The sequence below is a fragment of the Lygodium microphyllum genome, chromosome 9 (assembly GCF_053477565.2).
Source record: "Lygodium microphyllum isolate KBCC chromosome 9, Lygodium_microphyllum_v1.1.10, whole genome shotgun sequence".
Lineage (NCBI taxonomy): Eukaryota > Viridiplantae > Streptophyta > Polypodiopsida > Schizaeales > Lygodiaceae > Lygodium > Lygodium microphyllum.
The window spans coordinates 9,125,468-9,147,016 of NC_141143.1; positions in this window are offsets into that span (position 1 = coordinate 9,125,468).

A 21,549-nucleotide genomic window follows, 5' to 3' on the forward strand; every position below is an offset into this window, starting at 1 on the left:
CAACAAAATCCTTTCTGTTTTCCTTCTTTTTCCTATCCTAATCTTAACCTAATGCAACAAAAATAAAAAATAGAGATGGAGATGGATGGTCCTACTCTAATATTCAACAACAAATCAAAATACTTACTTGCTCCAAGGATTAAAACCTCCTAAATCTCCTAACTATCTCGAGCACCAGTTCGGGCTACAAACCCTACTTCTATGCTCGATTCAATGCGCACGGCACTCGAGGCCAATTCCATCGGTCCCGAAAATGGAACCAAAATGAAGGGGAGCTATGGAGCTCTACCCTGAGACCTACGGACCGCCTATTGATCAAGCGTTTCAAGCCGAGCGGCCATGGCTACCTCTCACATAGCTGATGCCCAATGCCTACCTTACGGGTGTAGTGAGCTTACCTTGATGCTTGATCGAGTTCCCTCCTCTCTCTTGCACTCTGCTAGCTCCACGATCCTTGTGGCAAGCTCAAGCAAGCTCAAGCCCTCTCCATCAAGCTCCATCCTCCATAGCCGCGCAAGAAAAGAGAAGAGAAGAGAAGAAGAGAAGATGAAGAGAGAAGATGGGGAGCTTCTTCTCCACGACGATCCCTCACTCTCACACACTCACTCCCTCACTCCCTCACACTCCCTCAATCCCTCACTCAAGCACAAGCAAGAAGGCAAGAAACAAGAGAAGAAGAATAAGAAGCTTTGGCCACACACAAGAATGATATTCTCATTCACTTTTGAACTTTATATAGATGCTCTACGTTTTGGGCGGTCATCCCCACTTTTTACATGGCCGGCCATTAGCTAGGCCCTCTTTTTCTATTTCCCACCATTCTAACCTATCCCATTCCCAACTAGTGCATACAATTTTCACAGGAGTGAGCCTGGCACTCTTTTACAAGGATTTAGGAGCGCTTTCACAATTAATGGTGTACTTTTACTCTTTTCTTTTCTCGAGGCGACATTGAGGATTCTGGAGAGGTCGTCATTCAAAATTTTCAGGGGTTTGACTTCCATCCGGGGCGCCTTTTCCTTCCTTTGTCCTGTGTCCTTTTGGTTATCTCCTTTTTCCATTTTCCCGCTCCTCTGCTCCATTTTCCTGCTCCTTTGTGCTATGGTAAACACTAATCCTTCTTGTTGTTGGTGTTGAGTCCTTGACCATGGCCTTTTGCTCCATAAGTGCCCTTGGTATACTAGAGACTCTTGTTGGTGGTGTGTTCCTTTGTATCCTTGCTTTTAACTTTGCTTTCTCCATCAAGTAGTGAGTGCTCAATATCTTTAAGTAAGAGACTTGGAACATTACTTAGGGTGGACACAAGAGTCTCATATAGATCCTTATTTACACTTGCAAGTAGTACAACTATTACTTCATCTTCATCAATATTCTTCTTAAGAGTTGCAAGCTGGGTTTTTAGGCTCTTGAACTTGTTAATGTGTATGGCTATGGAAGTACTATATTTTTTATCCAGTTTATAAAACTACATGAGTATTTTTACCTTTCAATTCTTTGCTTGGGTACCAAAAACCCTGTTAAGCTCCTCCCAAGTAGTTCTAGAATCTTTGATGCCAGAGATATGATGTAGCACATCATCACTTAGTCCCTGGGCAATGATGCCTAGTGCCTTGTTATTCATCTTCTTCAATTCTTTGGTTTTTGGTGGAGCTACTGCAAGGATCCCACTTTCTGAATCTTCTTTCCCACCATCTGCATTACCTTTATCATCTTCAAAGAGATCCTAGAGGCCTTTCCTCATGAGGTGGTACATGGTCTTTTCCTTCCAGGCATGAAAGCCTTCACCATTGAATTTAGCTGTTTGCCCAGGTTCAGTCATTTTGAAGGAGGTCTTACCATGAGTGTACTCGGGTAGTGTCTGTCCTTTTACAAGAGGGTTAAGACTTACAAGAGATTTTATCAAGCAGTTGAGATGGGATAAAAAATGATTTGTCCTTGAGTGAGCACTCGATGTTGAGCTTAATAGTTGATGCTTGATGTTCCAAATCTTCTTCTTGAGAATTTCTCTCGCTAGAAACTGATGTCTTCAATGTGTTGGAATGAAGTGAAAAAATGAAGTGTTTATGACCTTGAAGGTCAATGGCTATGGCTTCTTCTTTTAGGGTTTTGACAAGCGATTTTCTTTTCAGCTCGTGCAGCTTAAGGAGTTGACCATTGCAAGAGATATTGCATGGGGTACTAGGCTTACATAGTGAGCTTCCAAAGCCCTATATTCACAGGGTAAATCACACACATGAGACGAATCTGTGTAATGCCGAGCAAGGAAGAGGCCAATGTCATGGTTTGATGTGTTGTCCTAAAGCGTCCTGGGCAGGAGAAGATTTTATCAGTTCAAGGCATGAGCTATCTCTTCTTCTTTGGCTAGATCAAGGGCCTCCAAGTAGGGTGCTGCAGGCTATGGCAGCCATGAAAGCTTTTGTGAAGGTGAAGGTGAAGCTGGAGAAGGAAATGAAGTCTTGAGCTGATACCAAGCTAGGCAGAAGTGAAAGGGAGCTGGAGAAGCAGAGTGAAGAGTTGACCATGCTCAGCTGAGCTCTAATACCATGTGAGAATGTTGGATCTAGAGCATGGCAGGAGCTATGGAGGTTGGAAGGTGAAGACTAAATTCATGTTGACATGAACAATGAGTAGGCAACTGTTACACAAGTGAATTAGGTGTTGAGATATCGAGCTCCACTCATGATATGCCAGAGTGACCGTTGTGCATTTATGTCATCGACTTGTTAGCTGCAGATGCGGTTGGTACATCGCCCATGAATAATAGCTAGATGACAGCTATCCTTATCTACTCTAGTGCGTGGCTTAGTTAGTATGCCACCTTAGTTAGTTGAGCTTGGTTTGAGACCCATATATAGGGTTCTTCTATTTCTCTGTACTAGACTTATTTTTGGCTTACACAACTAAGAAGAGGAAAACTGTTTTCAACCTCCACCTTTGTGTGTATTCCCCCATTGTGTAAGTGAGAAAGCTACAAGTGAGACTCCTTCCTTCTCTCCCACAATCTTGACATGGTATCAGAGCCTGGTTCGTGGTAAGGAGCTCAAGAAAGCAAACCGAGTTCGCGGTGTTCTGGTAAGACGACCAATGTTGCTTTCATTTTTTGAGTTTGGGAGCAAGTCTCTGCAGGTAGCACAGCCGGAAATTGCAAGAGTGCATTGTCTCAGATTGAGACGCTCTTCGTGGTGTAGCAAGAGGGAAATATATGCTGTGGGACAGGGCTTTAGCCCTAGGTTGCCCTGTTTTTTTATTCGAGGCCATTTCAGGGCCTCTTTTGGAGGCGGAAGTTTTCCACACGCACTCAGAAAAGGCCCTGTTTTTAGCTGTGCGACCACTATTCTACAGGTCAGTAAAAAGTTACCGTAGAAATTGCATCGTAAGCCTGTGCGCAAAGACATTGGGAGTTACAGAATTATCCTTGTTGCTTGTTGATGCAAAATCATCACTAGGAAGTGACTGTGTGGTCAAATACCACTTTTGTCAGTTTTGCTGATTTGCCCTTATGAGGCTGAAGCTGTGTTTTTTGCAGTGACAGAATTCTTTGTAGTGTTTTGTAATGGCGTCTGATTCTCTTTCACAGATTTTCACTGAAAAGCTTGACAATAACAACTTCCAAGCATGGAAGTTTAGAATGACGAATTTCCTTATGGGAGAAGGATATTAAGAATTCGTTGCAGGAAATGAAGAAGAACCAATTCTTCCTGATGTTCCCAATCAACAGCAAATGCAAGCATTTAAAGGATGGCATGAGAGAACCCGAAAAGTTATGTACTGGCTGTCTATTAGTATTTCAGACTCTATGATTGTGCATATTGAGGATGCAAGTATTCCAAAGGAGGCATGGGATACTTTGTCAAAAATGTATAGTACAAATACGCAAGCCAAGAAAATACAGCTCAAGCAAGAGTTGCACAATGTGCAAAGAGAAAGTATGAGCATCAATGACTACCACATGAAGGTGAAGAAGATTGCAGATGCACTTGCTTCCATTGGGTCGCCCGTGGAAGATGATGATTTAGTTTCTGTGACCTTGAATGGTCTAGAAAAGGATTATACACAGTTCCGAACATCCATTTCCATCCGTGAAAGATTTCCTGATTTTGAGGAGTTGATTGCTCTTCTAATTTCTGGGAAGCAGAGAAATGGTGGTGCATCTTCTTCAAGAGGAACTTCAAAAGAAGCTGTCTTCTACTCAAATGCTGGAAGAGGTAGAGGCAGAGGTAGAGGAGGCCGTGGTAGAAATCAGAATATGCAGCAAACTCAAGAAAACCAGTCCTATGGAGGAGGACGTGGTAACTCTAGAGGCAGGGGGAGCCAAAGAGGTCGTGGTGGATGGCAAAGAGGCCAAAATGCAAACAGCAATGTTGAATGCTACTACTATGGTAAAATGGATCACATGGCTAAAGACTGCTATAAAAAGCAGAATGACATCATGAATGGAAAATTGCAACAAGGGAATTATGCATCTTCTAGTAGACAGGGTGATGACAGAAATGAGCATTTGTTTATGGTGCAGCACATGAACAATTCTGTGACAAGTGTAGAAGAAAGCAATGAAGTGTGGTATGTTGACTCAGGTGCATCAAACCACATGACAGGTCATGCAGAATGGATGCAGGATCCAAGGAAAATGAAAAAACCAGGATTTGTGGAGACCGGTGATGATATTGCACATCCTATTGTGCAGATTGGAAAATTTCATTTGTCTATGCAGGATGGGAAAAAGAAATACCTATCGGATATATTTCATGTCTCAAATATCACCAAGAACCTGGTTTCTGTTGGTCAAATGGTTGAGCAGGGCTTGCAGGTCAAATTTAATCCTCATGGATGCTTTGTTGAGGATATGAAAAATAAAGGTCACTTGATAGAAAAAGGAAAGAAGAAGGGCAGAATGTTTACGTTGGATGCAGACATGCCTGAATTGAGTGCATCAATTTTTGCACATGGGACTGGTGTAGTTGCAAATATTGATATCTGGCATAAACACATTGGTCATGTTAATATACAACGACTTAAATCAATGCAAGCCCAAAATATTGTTGCAGGATTGCCTAAATTCAAGGTTGCAGAAATGCATAAGGTATGTGAAGCCTATCAATTTGGAAAACAAGCAAGGAAACCATTTCCTAGACATGTTCAAGAGAGTAAGAAGCCATTGGAATTAATCCACTCTGATGTGTGGACTACTAAAGATGCATCTATTGGAGGCTGTCATTATTTTGTCACTTTTATTAATGACTATAGTAGAAAATTTTGGGTGTATTTTATGAAAAAGAAAAGTGAAGTTTTTGGGCATTTCAAAACTCTTAAAGCTATGGTTGAAAAAGAAACAGGCTTGCAAATAAAATGCCTAAGGTCAGATGGAGGGGGAGAGTACCTCTCAAATGAGCTTGCAAGGTTCTTGTAGGAGCATGGCATAAAGCAACAATATTCATGTAGTCATACCCCACAGCAAAATGGAATTGTAGAAAGAAAAAATAGGCATATTGGAGAGGTTTCTCGTGCCATGCTCAACGAAAAAGACTTGCCATATTTTTACTGGGCTGAGGCAGTTGCTACAGCAGTATACATAATGAACAGGACTCCCACTGCAGCAATACATGGCATGACTCCAGAGAAGAGGTATACTAATAAGAAACCAATTATTTCTCATTTGAAAATTTTTGGTTGCATTGCCTATGTTCATGTGCGAGTTGAGTTGAGATCCAAGTTGGATCCAAAAGCCGAGAAATGCATCTTTATTGCTTACTCTCTACAGAAAAAAGGGTATAAATGCTATAAGCCTTCTACTCGTAAGCTTACAGTGAGTAGAGATATTGTTTTTGATGAGATGAGTAGCTGGTATAAACCAGTAAATGTGATTGATGATGTAGATGCAGAAAATGGTAATGCTGCATAGAATTCACAGCAGCAGTCACAAGATATTAGTGGACCTGGAGTGTCTCCTAGCAGTGGTTCACATTCTTCGCCATGGACAAGCAGATTGAGATCGGGAGAATCTTCTCAAAGCAATACAGATAGTGGTATGCAAGTATCACGAAAAGGAAAAGAGAAGGTAGATCAACCCATGTTTGATGTGAATGCAGGTCACTCTTATGTGGATGGTGAATCCAGTGGCTCAGAACAGAGCATTGATGATGAGTTGGATATTCCTTCTATTGTTACACCTGGAGTAAGGAAGACCAGGGATGTTTTGAGAGCACTTGGGAGTGAATCTACTTTGCGCAGATCTGTTCAAATTCAAAGAGGCAGATAGATGTCAAACAGAGTGAAGCAGCATGCTTCCTCTCTCACAGTTCATTATTCATTCCACACTCTATAGTGAAAGTACAACCTAAGGTCATAAGACCATTCACACCAGTAGTGGCACCGACTTATTTAATGTACCTAACTACTATGGCTAGACTAGTTGTGTCCAGCTCATGTCGGTCAACACACATAAATGAGCTTGATATTCTAACACTCCCCCTCAGGCTCAAGATAGCATCTGAACTCCAAGGAGCTGTCTAAAACCACAGAACTTATCTTTACCCAAGGACTTGGTAAAGATATCCGCCACCTGTTCATTTGTCTTTACATGCATAAGATCAACGCGTCCTGCGAGAACCATCTCTCTGATGAAATGGTAGTGTACCTCAATGTGTTTCATCCTGGCATGATAGACTGGATTCATATCCAGGAGTACACTACTCAGATTGTCACATAGTAACTTCACTAGAGCATCTACCTGTATGTCCAAATCCGCCATAAGCTTGAGCAGCCATGAAATCTCACATGCTGCCAATGCAGCACCCCTGTACTCTGCCTCAGTACTTAACAAAGCAACCGTAGGCTGCTTCTTGCCGCTCCAGCTAATCATGCCGCTACCAAATCCAAATGCATATCCACTCGTAGATCTAGGATCATATGAGCAACCTGCCCAATGTGCATCTGTGTATCCAATCAATGCCAAGGGCTTATCTCTGACATAGAACAGCCCATAGTCTACAGTGGACTTAACATACCTCATGATGTGTCTAACTGCATCCAAGTGCGGCTTCCTTGGCTTCTGCATAAACTGGCTTATCAGCCCTACAACATAGCTCAAGTCAGGCCTAGTGATGGTCAAGTAAATCAAGCTGCCAACCAACTGCCTGTACATAGTCACATCCTCTACTTCAGCCCCAGTGTTCATGTCCAACTTGACATTCTGATCAAGAGGTCTATCCAACGGTTTGCATTCAGCCATGCCATACTTCTTAAGCATTTCCATGGCATAGTGCTTCTGCATCAGCCATAAATGATTTTCAGCTGGTACAACCTCAATACCCAAGAAATACCTCAGATCTCCTAGATCTTTCATATCAAATTCAGATTTCAGCATCTTCATTGCATGCTGAATTCCCATGTCATCATCTCCAGTAATTATCAAGTCATCAACATATATGACCAGCACTACCAAGCCACTGTCAGTCTTCTTTGTAAAGAGGCTGTGATCAGCCCTGCCAACAGCAAAACCAAGACTCTGCAAGTAGCTCTGCTGATCCTAGCATGCCAGGCTCTCAGAGCCTGCTTCAGCCCATACAATGCCTTTTTCAGCCTGCACACATAATGCTGAAAATCAGGGTGAACATACCCTTCCGGTTGATCCATGTAAACATCCTCTGCCAAGTTACCATTGAGGAAGGCATTTTTCACATCCATCTGCTGCAATTTCCAGCCTTTAGCAGCAGCCAAAGCAATTACAGTACGGATAGTTGCCATCTTGGCAACAGGGCTGAATGTTTCATCATAGTCAAGCCCATACTGTTGGGCATATCCCTTTGCGACTAGCCTTGCCTTATACCTTTCCACACTGCCATCAGATTTGCATTTGATCTTATAGATCCATTTACAGCCAATGGTTTTTTTCCCTTTAGGCAAAGGTACCAAATCCCATGTCTTATTTTCAGCCAAAGCATGCATTTCTGTATCCATGGCTGTGCACCAGTTCTCATCTTTCACAGCTTCAGCATATGTACCTGGTTCTTTAATCTCCATTACTTTTGTCATGTAAGCATAATGCTTTGCAGAGTAGCCACTGTATGTCAACCTGTTAACAGGGTATCTGACCCTCTGTGATCCTAAGCTGTGGTGCACTATTGGATTCACCTCTCTCATGAGGCGGAATGTACATGTTCTGCCTTGTGCCAGGCGTATAGACTGTCGGAATACCAAGTTCACTGTCTAAAGTATCACTAGACTCATAGCCCGAAGTCATTCTGCCAGGTGTCATCATACCAGATGCATCCTCAATAACTTTCTCTTTTCCTTTGTTGTCCAAGACATCATGTCTCCCTCTCACTGACATACCCGTGTCAGTGGACGGTGAGCTCCTCAATCTCCCTGTCCATGGGGATACTGTCTGACTGATAGGTCCTGTCATAGCAGTACTTTGCTGCAAATCAACTGTAGAGACATGAGTGGAAGGCATATCAGATGGCACTGCAACTGGTGATATATACCAAGAACCCATCTCATCAAAGATAACATCCTTGCTTACCAAAGTCTCCCTGGTAGAGGGATCATAGCATTTGTATGCCTTCTTCTCCTGCGAATATCCAATGAAAACACACTTATGTGCTTTGGGATCCAACTTCTTCCTTTTCTCATCTGGAAGATGCACATAAGCAAGACAGCCAAAGACTTTCATGTGACTTACATCTGGCTTATAGCCATACAACTTCTCAAACGGTGTCATCTCATGAATACCTGCAGTGGGAGTCCTGTTCAAAATGTATACGGCTGTCATAACAGCCTCTGCCCAATAGTAAAGTGGCATATGCTTTTCATTCATCATAGCCCTAGCAGCTTCCATCAGAATTCTATTCTTCCTTTCAGCTACTCCGTTTTGCTACGGAGTGTAGCGGCAGGTGAGCTGCCTACCAATGCCATTTTCAGCCAAGAAATCATCAAATTCATTTGATACATACTCTCCATCACTATCAAATCTCAAGCAAGATATGTAGTATTCAAACTCCTTCTCAACCAGTGCTTTAAATTGTTGAAAAACAGCAAAGACCTCATCTTTTGTTTTCAATATGTAAAGCCAGGTATATCGACTGTAGTCGTTAATGAAGGATACATAATATCTAAAACCTCCCATAGATACATTATGAGCTGGCCCCCAAACATCAGAATGCACTAACTGCAATGGACGTGTACTCTGTTGTACATTCCTGATAAATGGCAATCGTGACTGCTTACCAAACTGGCAAGCCTCGCATACATGACCAATATCTGAATATTGGAACTTCGGTAACCCTGTAACCAGTTGTTTCTTTTGCATAATTTGCAGCCTTTGCAAATTTACATGCCCCACTCTCTTGTGCCATATTTCCAAATCCCTAACAGTGCCAGAACCATGGGCAAACATAGCTGAATTCAGCTCTGGCAAAGAAGCATCAAGAGTAAACATTCTTCCATTCCTGTGACCACGAGCTATCAACTTGCAGCCATTTCCAAATTCTTCAATAAAGTAGCCATGCTTATTGAATCTAACCTGCAAGTTCTGCTCCGTCATCTGACCAACAGATAACAAGTTCTTCGTAATTGAAGGGACATGCAATACATCATGCAAATTTTTATTTCTGCCATTATGGACTACAAGAGGCACTTTGCCTTTATGCTCAATGCTATGCTGCGTGTCATCACCTGTGCATACATAGCCATGCTTTTCAGCCACCATATCCGTGAACCAATCACCATGAGGGGTCATGTGATTCGACGCCCCCGAGTCAATGTACCACATTGCATCATCAGATGATTTTTCAGCAGCCTTATCTTTGACATACTACATGGCAAACAGTCTGTCACCAGAGTCATCTGCCTGACTGGAAGTAGCATAATGTCCATGCTGCTTGCCCTTCTGATTTCCCTGCTTCTTCCAGCAATCCTTTGCAATATGCCCATACTTTCCGCAGTAGTGACAATCCTTATCTTTATTTGGATTGTCTGACTGACGTTGCTGCTGCCATGAGCCTCTGCCATGGGAGTTAGATCTCCCCCTGCCTCGAAAGTTTCCACCACCTCTTGCATTTGATGACTGCTGATTGCTATTACTATAGGATGCATTCTGCTGGCCTCCTCTGCCAGATCCATAGCCTCTACCACGACCACGCTGATTCGAATAAAAAACTGCATCCTTATTCTTTAAGCTGCTTGACCCTGTAGCTAAGCCAAGCTTCATCTCTTCATGAATCAATAATGCAACCAGCTCATTAAAATCAGGCATCTCAGCCCGCACAGATACTGAAGTGTCAAAAGACTTGTACTTTGGACCCAAGCCATTTAAGGTCATTGCAACCATATCCTCATCTTCTACCTGTGAGCCAACAGATGCCAGCTGATCTGCTATGCTCTTAACCTCTGTGACATAAGCTTGTATGGATCTATTCTTTCTCTCCATGTTATTGAATTTCTGCTTCAGTTGTATCTTCCTTGCACTTGTAGTTGTGCCATAGTATTTGACCAATATATTCCATGCATCTGCTGGGGATTTACAGTTCATGATCTGCATCACCATAGCATCCGAGATACATAATGACACCCAATGTAAAACTTTGCGAGCTCTTTCCGTCCAAGCTCGATGCGCTCGTCTTTGATCAGCTGTAGGATTCCTATCTGGAACTTCAAGTTCAGCCTCAACACCTGTCACTAAGTCCCAGTATCCTTTGCCTATCAGAAAGTTCTCCATGCGGAACTTCCATATTGCATAATTGTTGATATTAAGCTTTTCTCCTACAATCTGGGTTACATTATCAATTCTATCAGCATTTGCCATGTTGCAGACCTTGCCTGACTACCTGTAAACCAAGATCTTCTTAATAGTTCAACTTCAGCCCGGAACTGTTTATGATAGTTTTCTGCAATTAATTGCAGTAAAAAACCAGGGTATTTTAGCCCATTAACAGTCCAAAAACAGCTCACACCAAGTGGCTTAACCCGTGAGTAAAGCAGTCAATGCAAAAACTATGTATTCACTTCGGTTTGAACTCTTGCAACCTCACTGCTAGGGTACATATATGTAGTCTGAAAACTATAAACTGTAAATAATTAGCAGCACTTTCAAGTCCAAAACTGAGTGATAATCATGTCACACATGTCCCAAAAACTCCCAGATAGCTGCTAGTACACTTGGCAGTCATGACACATACAAGTGTCAACAAATTTAGTTGCAGGTTGCAATCAACCAAAGTTCAGCATATCAAGTTCCAATCAGCCCCAAATTGTCTTCCAATCATATCATACATTTACTTCGTAATGACAAGGTCAATACATGAGCATCTGGGTATACATAGGCAACCTGTTTTCATTGACCAAAGCATAAAACCTTGTTGAGATATCGAGCTCCACTCGTGATACGCCAGGGTGACCATTGTGTATTTATGTCACCGACTTGTCAGTTGCAGATGCGGTTGGTACACCGCCCATGAATAATAGCCACATGATAGCTATCCTTATCTACTCTAGTTCGTGGCTCAGTTAGTATGCCACTTTAGTTAGTTGAGTTTGGTTTGAGACCTATATCTAGGGTTCTTCTATTTCTCTTAGTACTTGAGTTCTTTTGGCTTACACACAACTAAGAAGAGAAAAACGTTTTCAGCCTCCATCTCTGTGTGTCTTCCCCCATTGTGCAAGTGAGAAAGCTTCGAGCGAGACTCCTTCCTCCTCTCCCACAATCTTGACATGGTATCAGAGCCTTGTTCGTGGTAAGGAGCTCAAGAAAGCAAGCCAAGCTCGCGGTGTTCTGGTAAGAGGAGCAGTGTTGCTTTCATTTTCTGTTTTGGGAGCAGATCTCTGCAGGCAGCACAACCGGAAATTACAGGAGTGCATTGTCTCAGATTGAGACGCCCTTCGCGGTGAAGCAAGAGGGCAGTATATACTGCGGGAAAGGGCTTTAGCCCTTGGCGACCCTATTTTTTTGATTTGAGGCCATTTCGGGGCCTGTTTTGGAGGCGGAAGTTTTCTGCACACACTCAGGAGAAAGCCCTGTTTTATGCTTTGCGACCACTGCTCTATAGGTTGGTGAAAAGTTACCACAGAAATTGCATCGTATGCTTGTGTGCAGAGACATTGGGTTACAGAATCATCCTTGGTTCCTGTTTATGCAAAATCGTCACTAGGAAGTGACTGTGTGGTCAAATACCACTTTTGCCAGTTTTGCAGTTTTTCCCTTGTGAGGGTGAAGCTGTGGTTTTTGCAGTGACAGAATTTTTTGCAGTCTTCTGTAATGGCATCTAATTCTCTTTCCCAGATTGTCACTGAAAAACTTGACAAGAACAACTTCCAAGCATGGAAGTTTAGAATGACGAATTTCCTTATGGGAAAAGGATATTGGAAATTTGTTGCAGGAAATGAAGAAGAACCAGTTCTTCCTGATGTTCCCAATCAACAGCAAATGCAGGCATTCAAAGCATGGCATGAGAGAGCCAGGAAAGTTATGTACTGGCTGTCTATCAGTATTTCGGACTCTATGATTGTGCATATTCAGGATGCAAGTACGCCAAAGGAGGCATGGGATACTTTGTCAAAAATGTATAGCACAAATACGCAAGCCAGGAAAATGTAGCTCAAGCAAGAGTTGCATAATGTGCAGAGAGAAAGTATGAGCATCAACGACTACCACATGAAGGTGAAGAAGATTGCAGATGCACTTGCTTCCATTGGGTCGCCAGTGGAAGATGATGATTTAGTTTCCGTGACCTTGAATGGTCTAGGAAAGGATTATGCACAGTTTCGGACATCCATTTCAGTTCGTGAAAGATTTCCTGATTTTGAGGAGTTGATTGCTCTTCTAATTTCTGAGGAGCAGAGAAATGGTGGTGCATCTTCTTCAGGAGGAACTTCAAAAGAAGCTGTCTTCTACTCAAATGCTGGAAGAGGTAGAGGCAGAGGTAGAGGAGGCCGATTTGGAGGCCGTGGTAGAAATCAGAGTATGCAGCAAACTCAAGAAAACCAGTCCTATGGAGGAGGACGTGGTAACTCTAGAGGCAGGGGGAGCCAAAGAGGTCGTGGTGGATGGCAAAGAGGCCAAAATGCAAACAGTAATGTTGAATGCTACTATTGTGGTAAAATGGGTCATATGGCTAAAGACTGCTATAAAAAGCAGAATGACATCATGAATGGAAAACTGCAACAAGGGAATTATGCATCTTCTAGTAGACAGGGTGATGACAGAAATGAGCATTTGTTCATGGTGCAGCACATGAACAATTCTGTGACAAGTGCACAAGAAAGAAATGATGTATGGTATGTTGACCTAGGTGCATCAAACCACATGACAGGTCATGCAGAATGGATGAAGGATGCAAGGGAAATGGAAAAACCAGGATTTGTGGAGACTGGTGATGATACTGCACATCCTATTGTGCAGATTGGAAAAATTCCATTGTCTATGCAGGATGGGAAAAAGAAATACTTGTCTGATGTATTTCATGTCCTGAATATCACCAAGAATCTGGTTTCTGTCGGTCAAATGGTTGAGCAGGGCTTGCAGGTCAGATTTAATCCTCATGGATGCTTTGTTGAGGATATGAAAAATAAAGGTCGCTTGATAGCAAAAGGAAAGAAGAAGGGCAGAATGTTTACACTGGATGCAGACATGTCTGAATTAAGTGCAGCAATGTTTGCACATGGAACCGGTGTAGTTGCAGATATTGATATCTGGCATAAACGCATTGGTCATGTTAATGTACAGCGACTTAAATCAATGCAGGCCCAAAATATTGTTGCAGGTTTGCCAAAATTCAAGGTTGCAGAAATGCATAAGGTATGTGAAGCCTGTCAGTTTGGAAAACAGGCAAGGAAACCATTTCCTAGACATGTTCAAGAGAGTAAGAAGCCATTGGAATTAATCCACTCTGATGTGTGGACTACTAAAGCTGCATCTCTTGGAGGCTGTCATTATTTTGTCACGTTTATTGATGACTATAGCAGAAAAGTTTGGGTGTATTTTATGAAAAAGAAAAGTGAAGTTTTTGGGCATTTCAAAACCCTTAAAGCTATGGCTGAAAAAGAAACAGGTCTGCAAATAAAATGCCTAAGGTCAGATGGAGGGGGAGAGTACCTCTCAAATGAGTTTGCAAAGTTCTTGCAGGAGCATGGCATAAAGCAGCAATATTCATGCAGTTATACCCCACAACAAAATGGAATTGCAGAAAGGAAAAACAGGCATATTGGAGAGGTATCTCGTGCCATGCTCAATGAAAAAGACTTGCCAGATTTTTATTGGGCTGAAGCGGTTGCTACAGTAGTCTATATAATGAACAGGACTCCCACTGCAGCAATACATGGGATGACTCCAGAGGAGAGGTATACTGGTAGGAAACCAGATATTTCTCATTTGAAAATTTTTGGTTGCATTGCCTATGTACATGTGCCAGATGAGTTGAGATCCAAGTTGGATCCAAAAGCTGAGAAGTGCATCTTTATTGGTTACTCTCTGCAGCAAAAAGGGTATAGATGCTATAACCCTTCTACTCGTAAGTTTACAGTGAGCAGAGATGTTGTTTTTGATGAGATGAGTAGCTGGTATAAACCAATAATGTGATTGATGATGTAGATGCACAAAATGGTAATGCTGCACAAAATTCACAGCAGCAGTCACAAAATATTAGTGGACCTGGAGCGTCCTCTAGTATTGGTTCACATTCTTCGCCATGGACAGGCAGATTGAGATCAAGAGAATCTTCTCAAAGTAATGCAGATAGTGGTATGCAGGTATCACGAAAAGGAAAAGAGAAGGTTGATCAGCCCATGTTTGATGTGAATGCAGGTCACTCTTATGTGGATGGTGAATCCAGTGGCTCAGAACACAGCATTGATGATGAGTTGGGTATTCCTTCTATTGTTACACCTGGAGTAAGGAAGACCAGGGATGTTTTGAGAGCACCTGGGAGTGAACCTACTTTGCGCAGGTCTACGAGAACTAGGTATCCTGTGGATAGGCTGAAATATGATGGATTTACAGCCACTCACTATGCATATATGGTGAAGGTGATACAGGAACCAGAACCCACTTCTTTTGAGCAAGCTATGGGAAAAGAAAAATGGGAGAAAGCCATGGATGAAGAAATGGATGCCTTGGAAGCAAATGCTACATGGGAGTTAGTACCTTTACCTAAAGGTAAGAATGCAATTGGCTGTAAGTGGGTTTATAAGGTGAAGCACAATGCAGATGGTTCTGTGAACAGATACAAGGCAAGATTAGTAGTCAAGGGGTATGCACAAACATATGGCATTGACTATGAAGAAACATTCAGTCCAGTTGCAAGGATGGCAATTGTAAGAGCAGTCATTGCTTTGGCTGCATCAAAGGGATGGTCTTTACATCAGATGGATGTAAAGAATGCCTTCTTGCATGGTGATTTGCAAGAAGAGGTCTATATGGAGCAGCCACCAGGTTATGTGCATGCTATTCATCCTGAGTTTGTTTGCAGGTTGAAGAAAGCCTTGTATGGATTGAAGCAAGCACCTAGAGCATGGTATGACAAGATAGGACAGTATCTTGTCACTATTGGCTTTCAGATTTCCAAGGCAGATTTCTCACTTTATGTGAGAAAAACAGAGAAAGGTATCATGCTACTTGTCATTTATGTTGATGATTTGATTATAACAGGTGACAGTGATGAAGATATCCTTCATGTGAAAATGCTATTGAAGCAGAAGTTTGAGATGAAGGATTTGGGAGAGCTGCATTATTTCTTGGGCATTGAGGTGATTAGATCACCAAGTGGGATACAGCTTTTGCAGAGGCAGTATGGATTGGACATGCTGTCCAAATATGGGATGACAGGCTGTAAGCCTATTTCAGTTCCTTTGGAGCAGAATGTGAAGCTGAGCACAGATGCAGGTGAGCTTCTAGAAGACCCTACTATGTACAGACGCATAGTAGGAAGTTTGATTTATATGACTATTACCAGGCCAGATTTGAGTTATGCTGTTGGACTGGTAAGTCAGTTTATGCAGGCTCCAAGGAAACCACATTTGGATGCGGCTAGACGCATACTCAGGTATGTGAAGTCCACATTGCAGTATGGACTATTTTATGAGACTGGGGTTCAGATACAGTTGCATGGATACACTGATGCTGATTGGGCTGGTAGTATTTGTGATAGACGATCTACCAGTGGATATGTGTTCTCTTTTGGGAGTGCTGCAGTCACTTGGAGCAGCAAGAAACAGCCTACAGTTGCCTTGTCGAGCACAGAGGCTGAGTACAGGGGTGCAGCAATGGCTGCATGTGAGGTAGCTTGGTTGCATAAGCTACTTTATGATATGCATCAGTCTACAGATGGGCCAGTTGTCATTTATTGTGACAACATGAGTAGTATACACTTGGCAAATAACCCAGTCTATCATGCTAGAACAAAGCACATTGAGGTGCATTATCACTATGTGCGAGAGAGGGTTTTACTAGGTCTTATTGATCTAGTTTATGTCAGCATAGAGGATCAGGTAGCTGACATATTCACAAAGGCATTGGGCGCAGAGAAGCTGCGCAAGTTCAGAGACCTGCTTGGTGTGCAGGAATTGGGATTGAGATCGAGGGGGAGTGTTGAGATATCGAGCTCCACTCGTGATACGCCAGGGTGACCATTGTGTATTTATGTCACCGACTTGTCAGTTGCAGATGCGGTTGGTACACCGCCCATGAATAATAGCCACATGATAGCTATCCTTATCTACTCTAGTTCGTGGCTCAGTTAGTATGCCACTTTAGTTAGTTGAGTTTGGTTTGAGACCTATATCTAGGGTTCTTCTATTTCTCTTTGTACTTGAGTTCTTTTGGCTTACACACAACTAAGAAGAGAAAAACGTTTTCAGCCTCCATCTCTGTGTGTCTTCCCCCATTGTGCAAGCGAGAAAGCTTCGAGCGAGACTCCTTCCTCCTCTCCCACAATCTTGACAAACCTCATGAACCATTTGTACTTGACCAAGACAATATGTCTGCATTTACTTCAGCTCCAGACTTCAGTTTTCAATGATGCTCATTGCATGTTTCAAGCCTCCATACATCCAGCATGTATATGACAGCTCTCATAGGTGATAGAGCTCTAAAAACGACCTGTATTGCATCAGTAGTATCCAATGCTTGTCACTGACAATATATGACAGTTTTCTGCAGTGAAACAGTTCTTAGATCTGAATATTTTATTGAGAAAATTCAGCTCAAGTACTTCACATCAAGTACATATGACTTCTTGACTTGTGTTGTCTGCAATGCAATCTTCCCAGCATATTAGGGACCTTCAAGTGCTCTTCAGGATCAAAACAGTGATGTAAATCACTGTATTCAGTAGTGTACATTCAGTTTCAGACCTGTATACCCGCATAACAGTCCATGCCTCATCACCCAAGCTTCCATTGACATGTCAGACCTTCAAGGTCACACCCCAGGGTCAGCATACACTTCATAGAGCATGTACAAGATGCTTAATGCCTCATTTTGAAGCTGGAGGACATGAATATGAACCTGGTAGGAGGGGTAGCAGACTGGTAGGAGGGGTAGCACAGCTCACAATTTTGTTAATCATGGCAATGAAGCACTCCAAGGTGCTCAACACATCCCTCTCAAGGCTACAAACAAGCCTTTGACAATGCCATTGATCATTGAGTATACAACCATACACTACATACCTTCCATTGTTCAATGGCTTCAGCTTGTTTGAAGAAGAATGACCTTTCCTCTAACTTCAGCTCCTGCAAGTCCAATGCCACACTCGCAGGCACCCACGATTCATGGTTCAGATACCATGTTCAAATTCAAAGATGCAGATAGATGTCAGACAGAGTGAAGCAGCATGCTTCCTCTCTCACACTTCATTATTCATTCCACACTCTATAGTGAAAGTACAACCTAAGGTCATAATACCATTCACACCAGTAGTGGCACCGACTTATTTAATGTACCTAACTACTATGGCTAGACTAGCTGTGTCCAGCTCATGTCGGTCAACACACATAAATGAGCTTGATATTCTAACAAGGCCTACCAGAGCTAGGTATCCTGTGGATAGGTTGAAATATGATGGATTTACAGCCATTCACTATGCTTATATAGTCAAAGTGATACAGGAACTAGAACCCACTTCTTTTGAGCAAGCCATGGAAAAAGAAAAATGGAAGAAAGCCATGGATGAAGAAATGGATGCCTTGGAAGCAAATGCTACATGGGAATTGGTACCTTTGCCTAAAGATAAGAATGCAATTGGTTGTAAGTGGGTTTATAAGGTGAAGCACAATGCAGATGGTTCTGTGAATAGATACAAGGCAAGATTAGTAGTCAAGGGGTATGCACAAACATATGGCATTGATTATGAATAAACATTCAGTTTGGTTCCAAGGATGGCAACCGTAAGAGCAGTCATTGCTATGGCTGCGTCAAAGGGATGGTCTTTACATCAGATGGATGTAAAGAATGCCTTCTTGCATGGTGATTTGCAAGAAGAGGTATATATGGAGCGGCCACCAGGTTATGTGCATGCTGTTCATCCTGAGTTTGTTTGTAGGTTGAAGAAAGCCTTGTATGGATTGAAGCAAGTACCTAGAGCATGGTATGACAAGATAGGACAATATCTTGTTACTATTGGCTTTCAGATTTCCAAGGCAGATTTCTCACTTTATATGAGAAAAACAGAGAAAGGTATTATGCTGCTTGTCATTTATGTTGATGATTTGATTATCACAGGTGATAGTGATGAAGATATCCTTCATGTGAAAATGCTATTGAAGCAGAAGTTTGAGATGAAGGATTTGGGAGAGCTGCATTATTTCTTGGGCATTGAGGTAATTAGATCACCAAGTGGGATACGGCTCTTGTAGAAGCAGTATGGATTGGACATGCTGTCCAAATATGGGATGATAGGCTGTAAGCCTATTTCAGTTCCTTTGGAACAGAATGTGAAGTTGAGCGCGCAGATGTAGGCGAGCTTCTGGAAGACCCTACTATGTACAAACACATAGTAGGAAGTTTGATTTATATGACTATTACCAGGCCAGATTTGAGCTATGCTATTGGATTGGTAAGTTAGTTTATGCAGGCTCCAAGGAAACCACATTTGGATGTGGCTAGATGCATACTCAAATATGTGAAGTCCACATTGCAGTATGGACTATTTTATGAGACTGGGGTTTAGATACAATTGCATGGATACACTGATGCTGATTGGGCTGGTAGTATTTCTGATAGACGATCTACCAGTGGATATGCGTTCTGTTTTGGGAGTGTTGCAATCACTTGGAGCAGCAAGAAACAACCTACATTTGCCTTGTCGAGTACAGAGGCTGAGTACAAGGGTGCACCAATGGCTGCATGTGAGGTAGCTTGGTTGCATAAGCTACTGTATGATATGCATCAGCCTACAAAAGGGCCAGTTGTCATTTATTGTGACAACATGAGTAGTATACACTTGGCAAATAACCTAGTCTATCATGCTAAAACAAATCACATTGAGGTGCATTATCACTATGTACAGGAGAGGGTTTTACTAGGTCTTATTGGTCTAGTTTATGTCAGCATAGAGGATCATGTAGCTGACATATTCACGAAGGCATTGGGCGCAGAGAAGCTGCGCAAGTTCAGAGACCTACTTGGTGTGCAAGAATTGGGATTGAGCTCGAGGGGGAGTGTTGAGATATCGAGCTCCACTCGTGATATGCCAGAGTGACCGTTGTGCATTTATGTCACCGACTTGTTAACTACAGATGCGGTTGGTACACCACCCATGAATAATAGCTAGATGACAGCTATCCTTATCTACTCTAGTTCATGGCTCAATTAGTATGCCACCTTAGTTATTTGAGATTGGTTTGAGACCCATATATAGGGTTCTTCTATTTCTCCGTACTAGACTTCTTTTTGGCTTACACAACTAAGAAGAGGAAAACCGTTTTTAGCCTCCACCTTTGTGTATATTCCCCCATTGTGTAAGTGAGAAAGATACAAGTGAGACTCCTTCCTTCTCTCCCACAATCTTGACATTAGGTTCCAAGATGGAATCTTGGACTCATAAAGACAATCTTGTGTATTGGACTGACAATGACAATGGCACTAACTGAAAGAGGAAAGCATCATGATATTGCATTCATCGTTATGAAAGTGAGAGTCAAGTACAATGCTTTATAGAAGTTGGGTTGTTCCACTCTCCTCACTATGCATATGGGATTCAGGACATCTCTTCCTGGAGCATACATCATTTGTCATTTCTCAACACATACTTGGGTCTTCCAATATTTGAAGTTATCACCATCAAACTTATCAATGTTAAAGAGCGCACTATCCCTAGAGGCATTACAAGCACATGCCACTATGAATGCAAAGTAAAGAGAGAATGGATTGCTATAATAATAGTAAATCAACCCCAAAATTGAGCTAAAAATGAATGCAACAAGGGGAGAATAACCCAATGTATTGTTGTTCACAAAGTGAAACCACTAGAGTGTTGAGAGTCAAGCTCATCTACCATTATACTTATCCCGATATGATAGCTGTAGACCTTAGCTGTTACTAGCCATGCGTGTGTCCTTAATAAGTCGAGTAGACTAGACTCAACCATATTTAGTGAACTAAAGTAAGTCAAACCTATCTTCATTACATTGTTGTAGATTGTTAGTGCTTGTTATTGATGATGAAGAATAATGAGAGAAGATGAGAGCATACTGCTCTTTGTGTCTGCTCCATTCCTTTGTCTACACTTTTTCTTTTGTATTTGAACATGGTATCAAAGCATAGCCTTAGAGAGCTAGCATTGCGAAGAGCTCAACTTTGTGGAGCTTGACTTGACATTTAATCTATGAAGAAGCCCAAAAGAGAACAATGGCAACCATCATCATCATCAAAATCATCAAAACGTGAGTAGTAAATTAGTGTGGAAAGATCAGGAAAAAAATGCGCCTATTTCTTCAGGTCTTTGGCATGATGGACAACCATTATATACTCGATGCTAGCATCCTTAGACATCGAGCAAGTGATTGGCATTGATCTTGACATCAACTTTGTGGGCCTGGGCATTGGTTTGGAGCTTTCCCATTTGTTTACGTGTTGTTTATTCATAGCAGATTGTTGTTTATAGGTCTTCAAAAGATTTTTTTTTTATAGTACTTAGAGCTTGCATAAGCTTGTGTTGACACCATTTGCTACTTGGATGGTTGGAGGATCTCTAGCAAAAGTATTGAGGTCTATTTTGGGATATTTTGAGCATTGATTGCTTAGGTTTGGATTGATCTACAAGTAGTTTAATAGGTTACTAAGCTAGTTACAGCTTGTTTGATTACCGATACTTAAAGAATGTACAAGCATTGATACTCATATGTCTCTGTATCGACTCTGAGTGGTTATGTCACTTGCCTAAGATGTCCTTTACCTATTTTTGAGCTAAGAATGCTTCACTTGCGACAGAGAATTAATTGCTATTATCACACAAACTGCTTGTCTGTCTATTGTTGGAAAGGTTATCTACATAAGGGCTGTGTAGTAAATGATGTCTTCATGAGTATGCTATCACTCCTCGATGTTGTGTCAGATTTTTG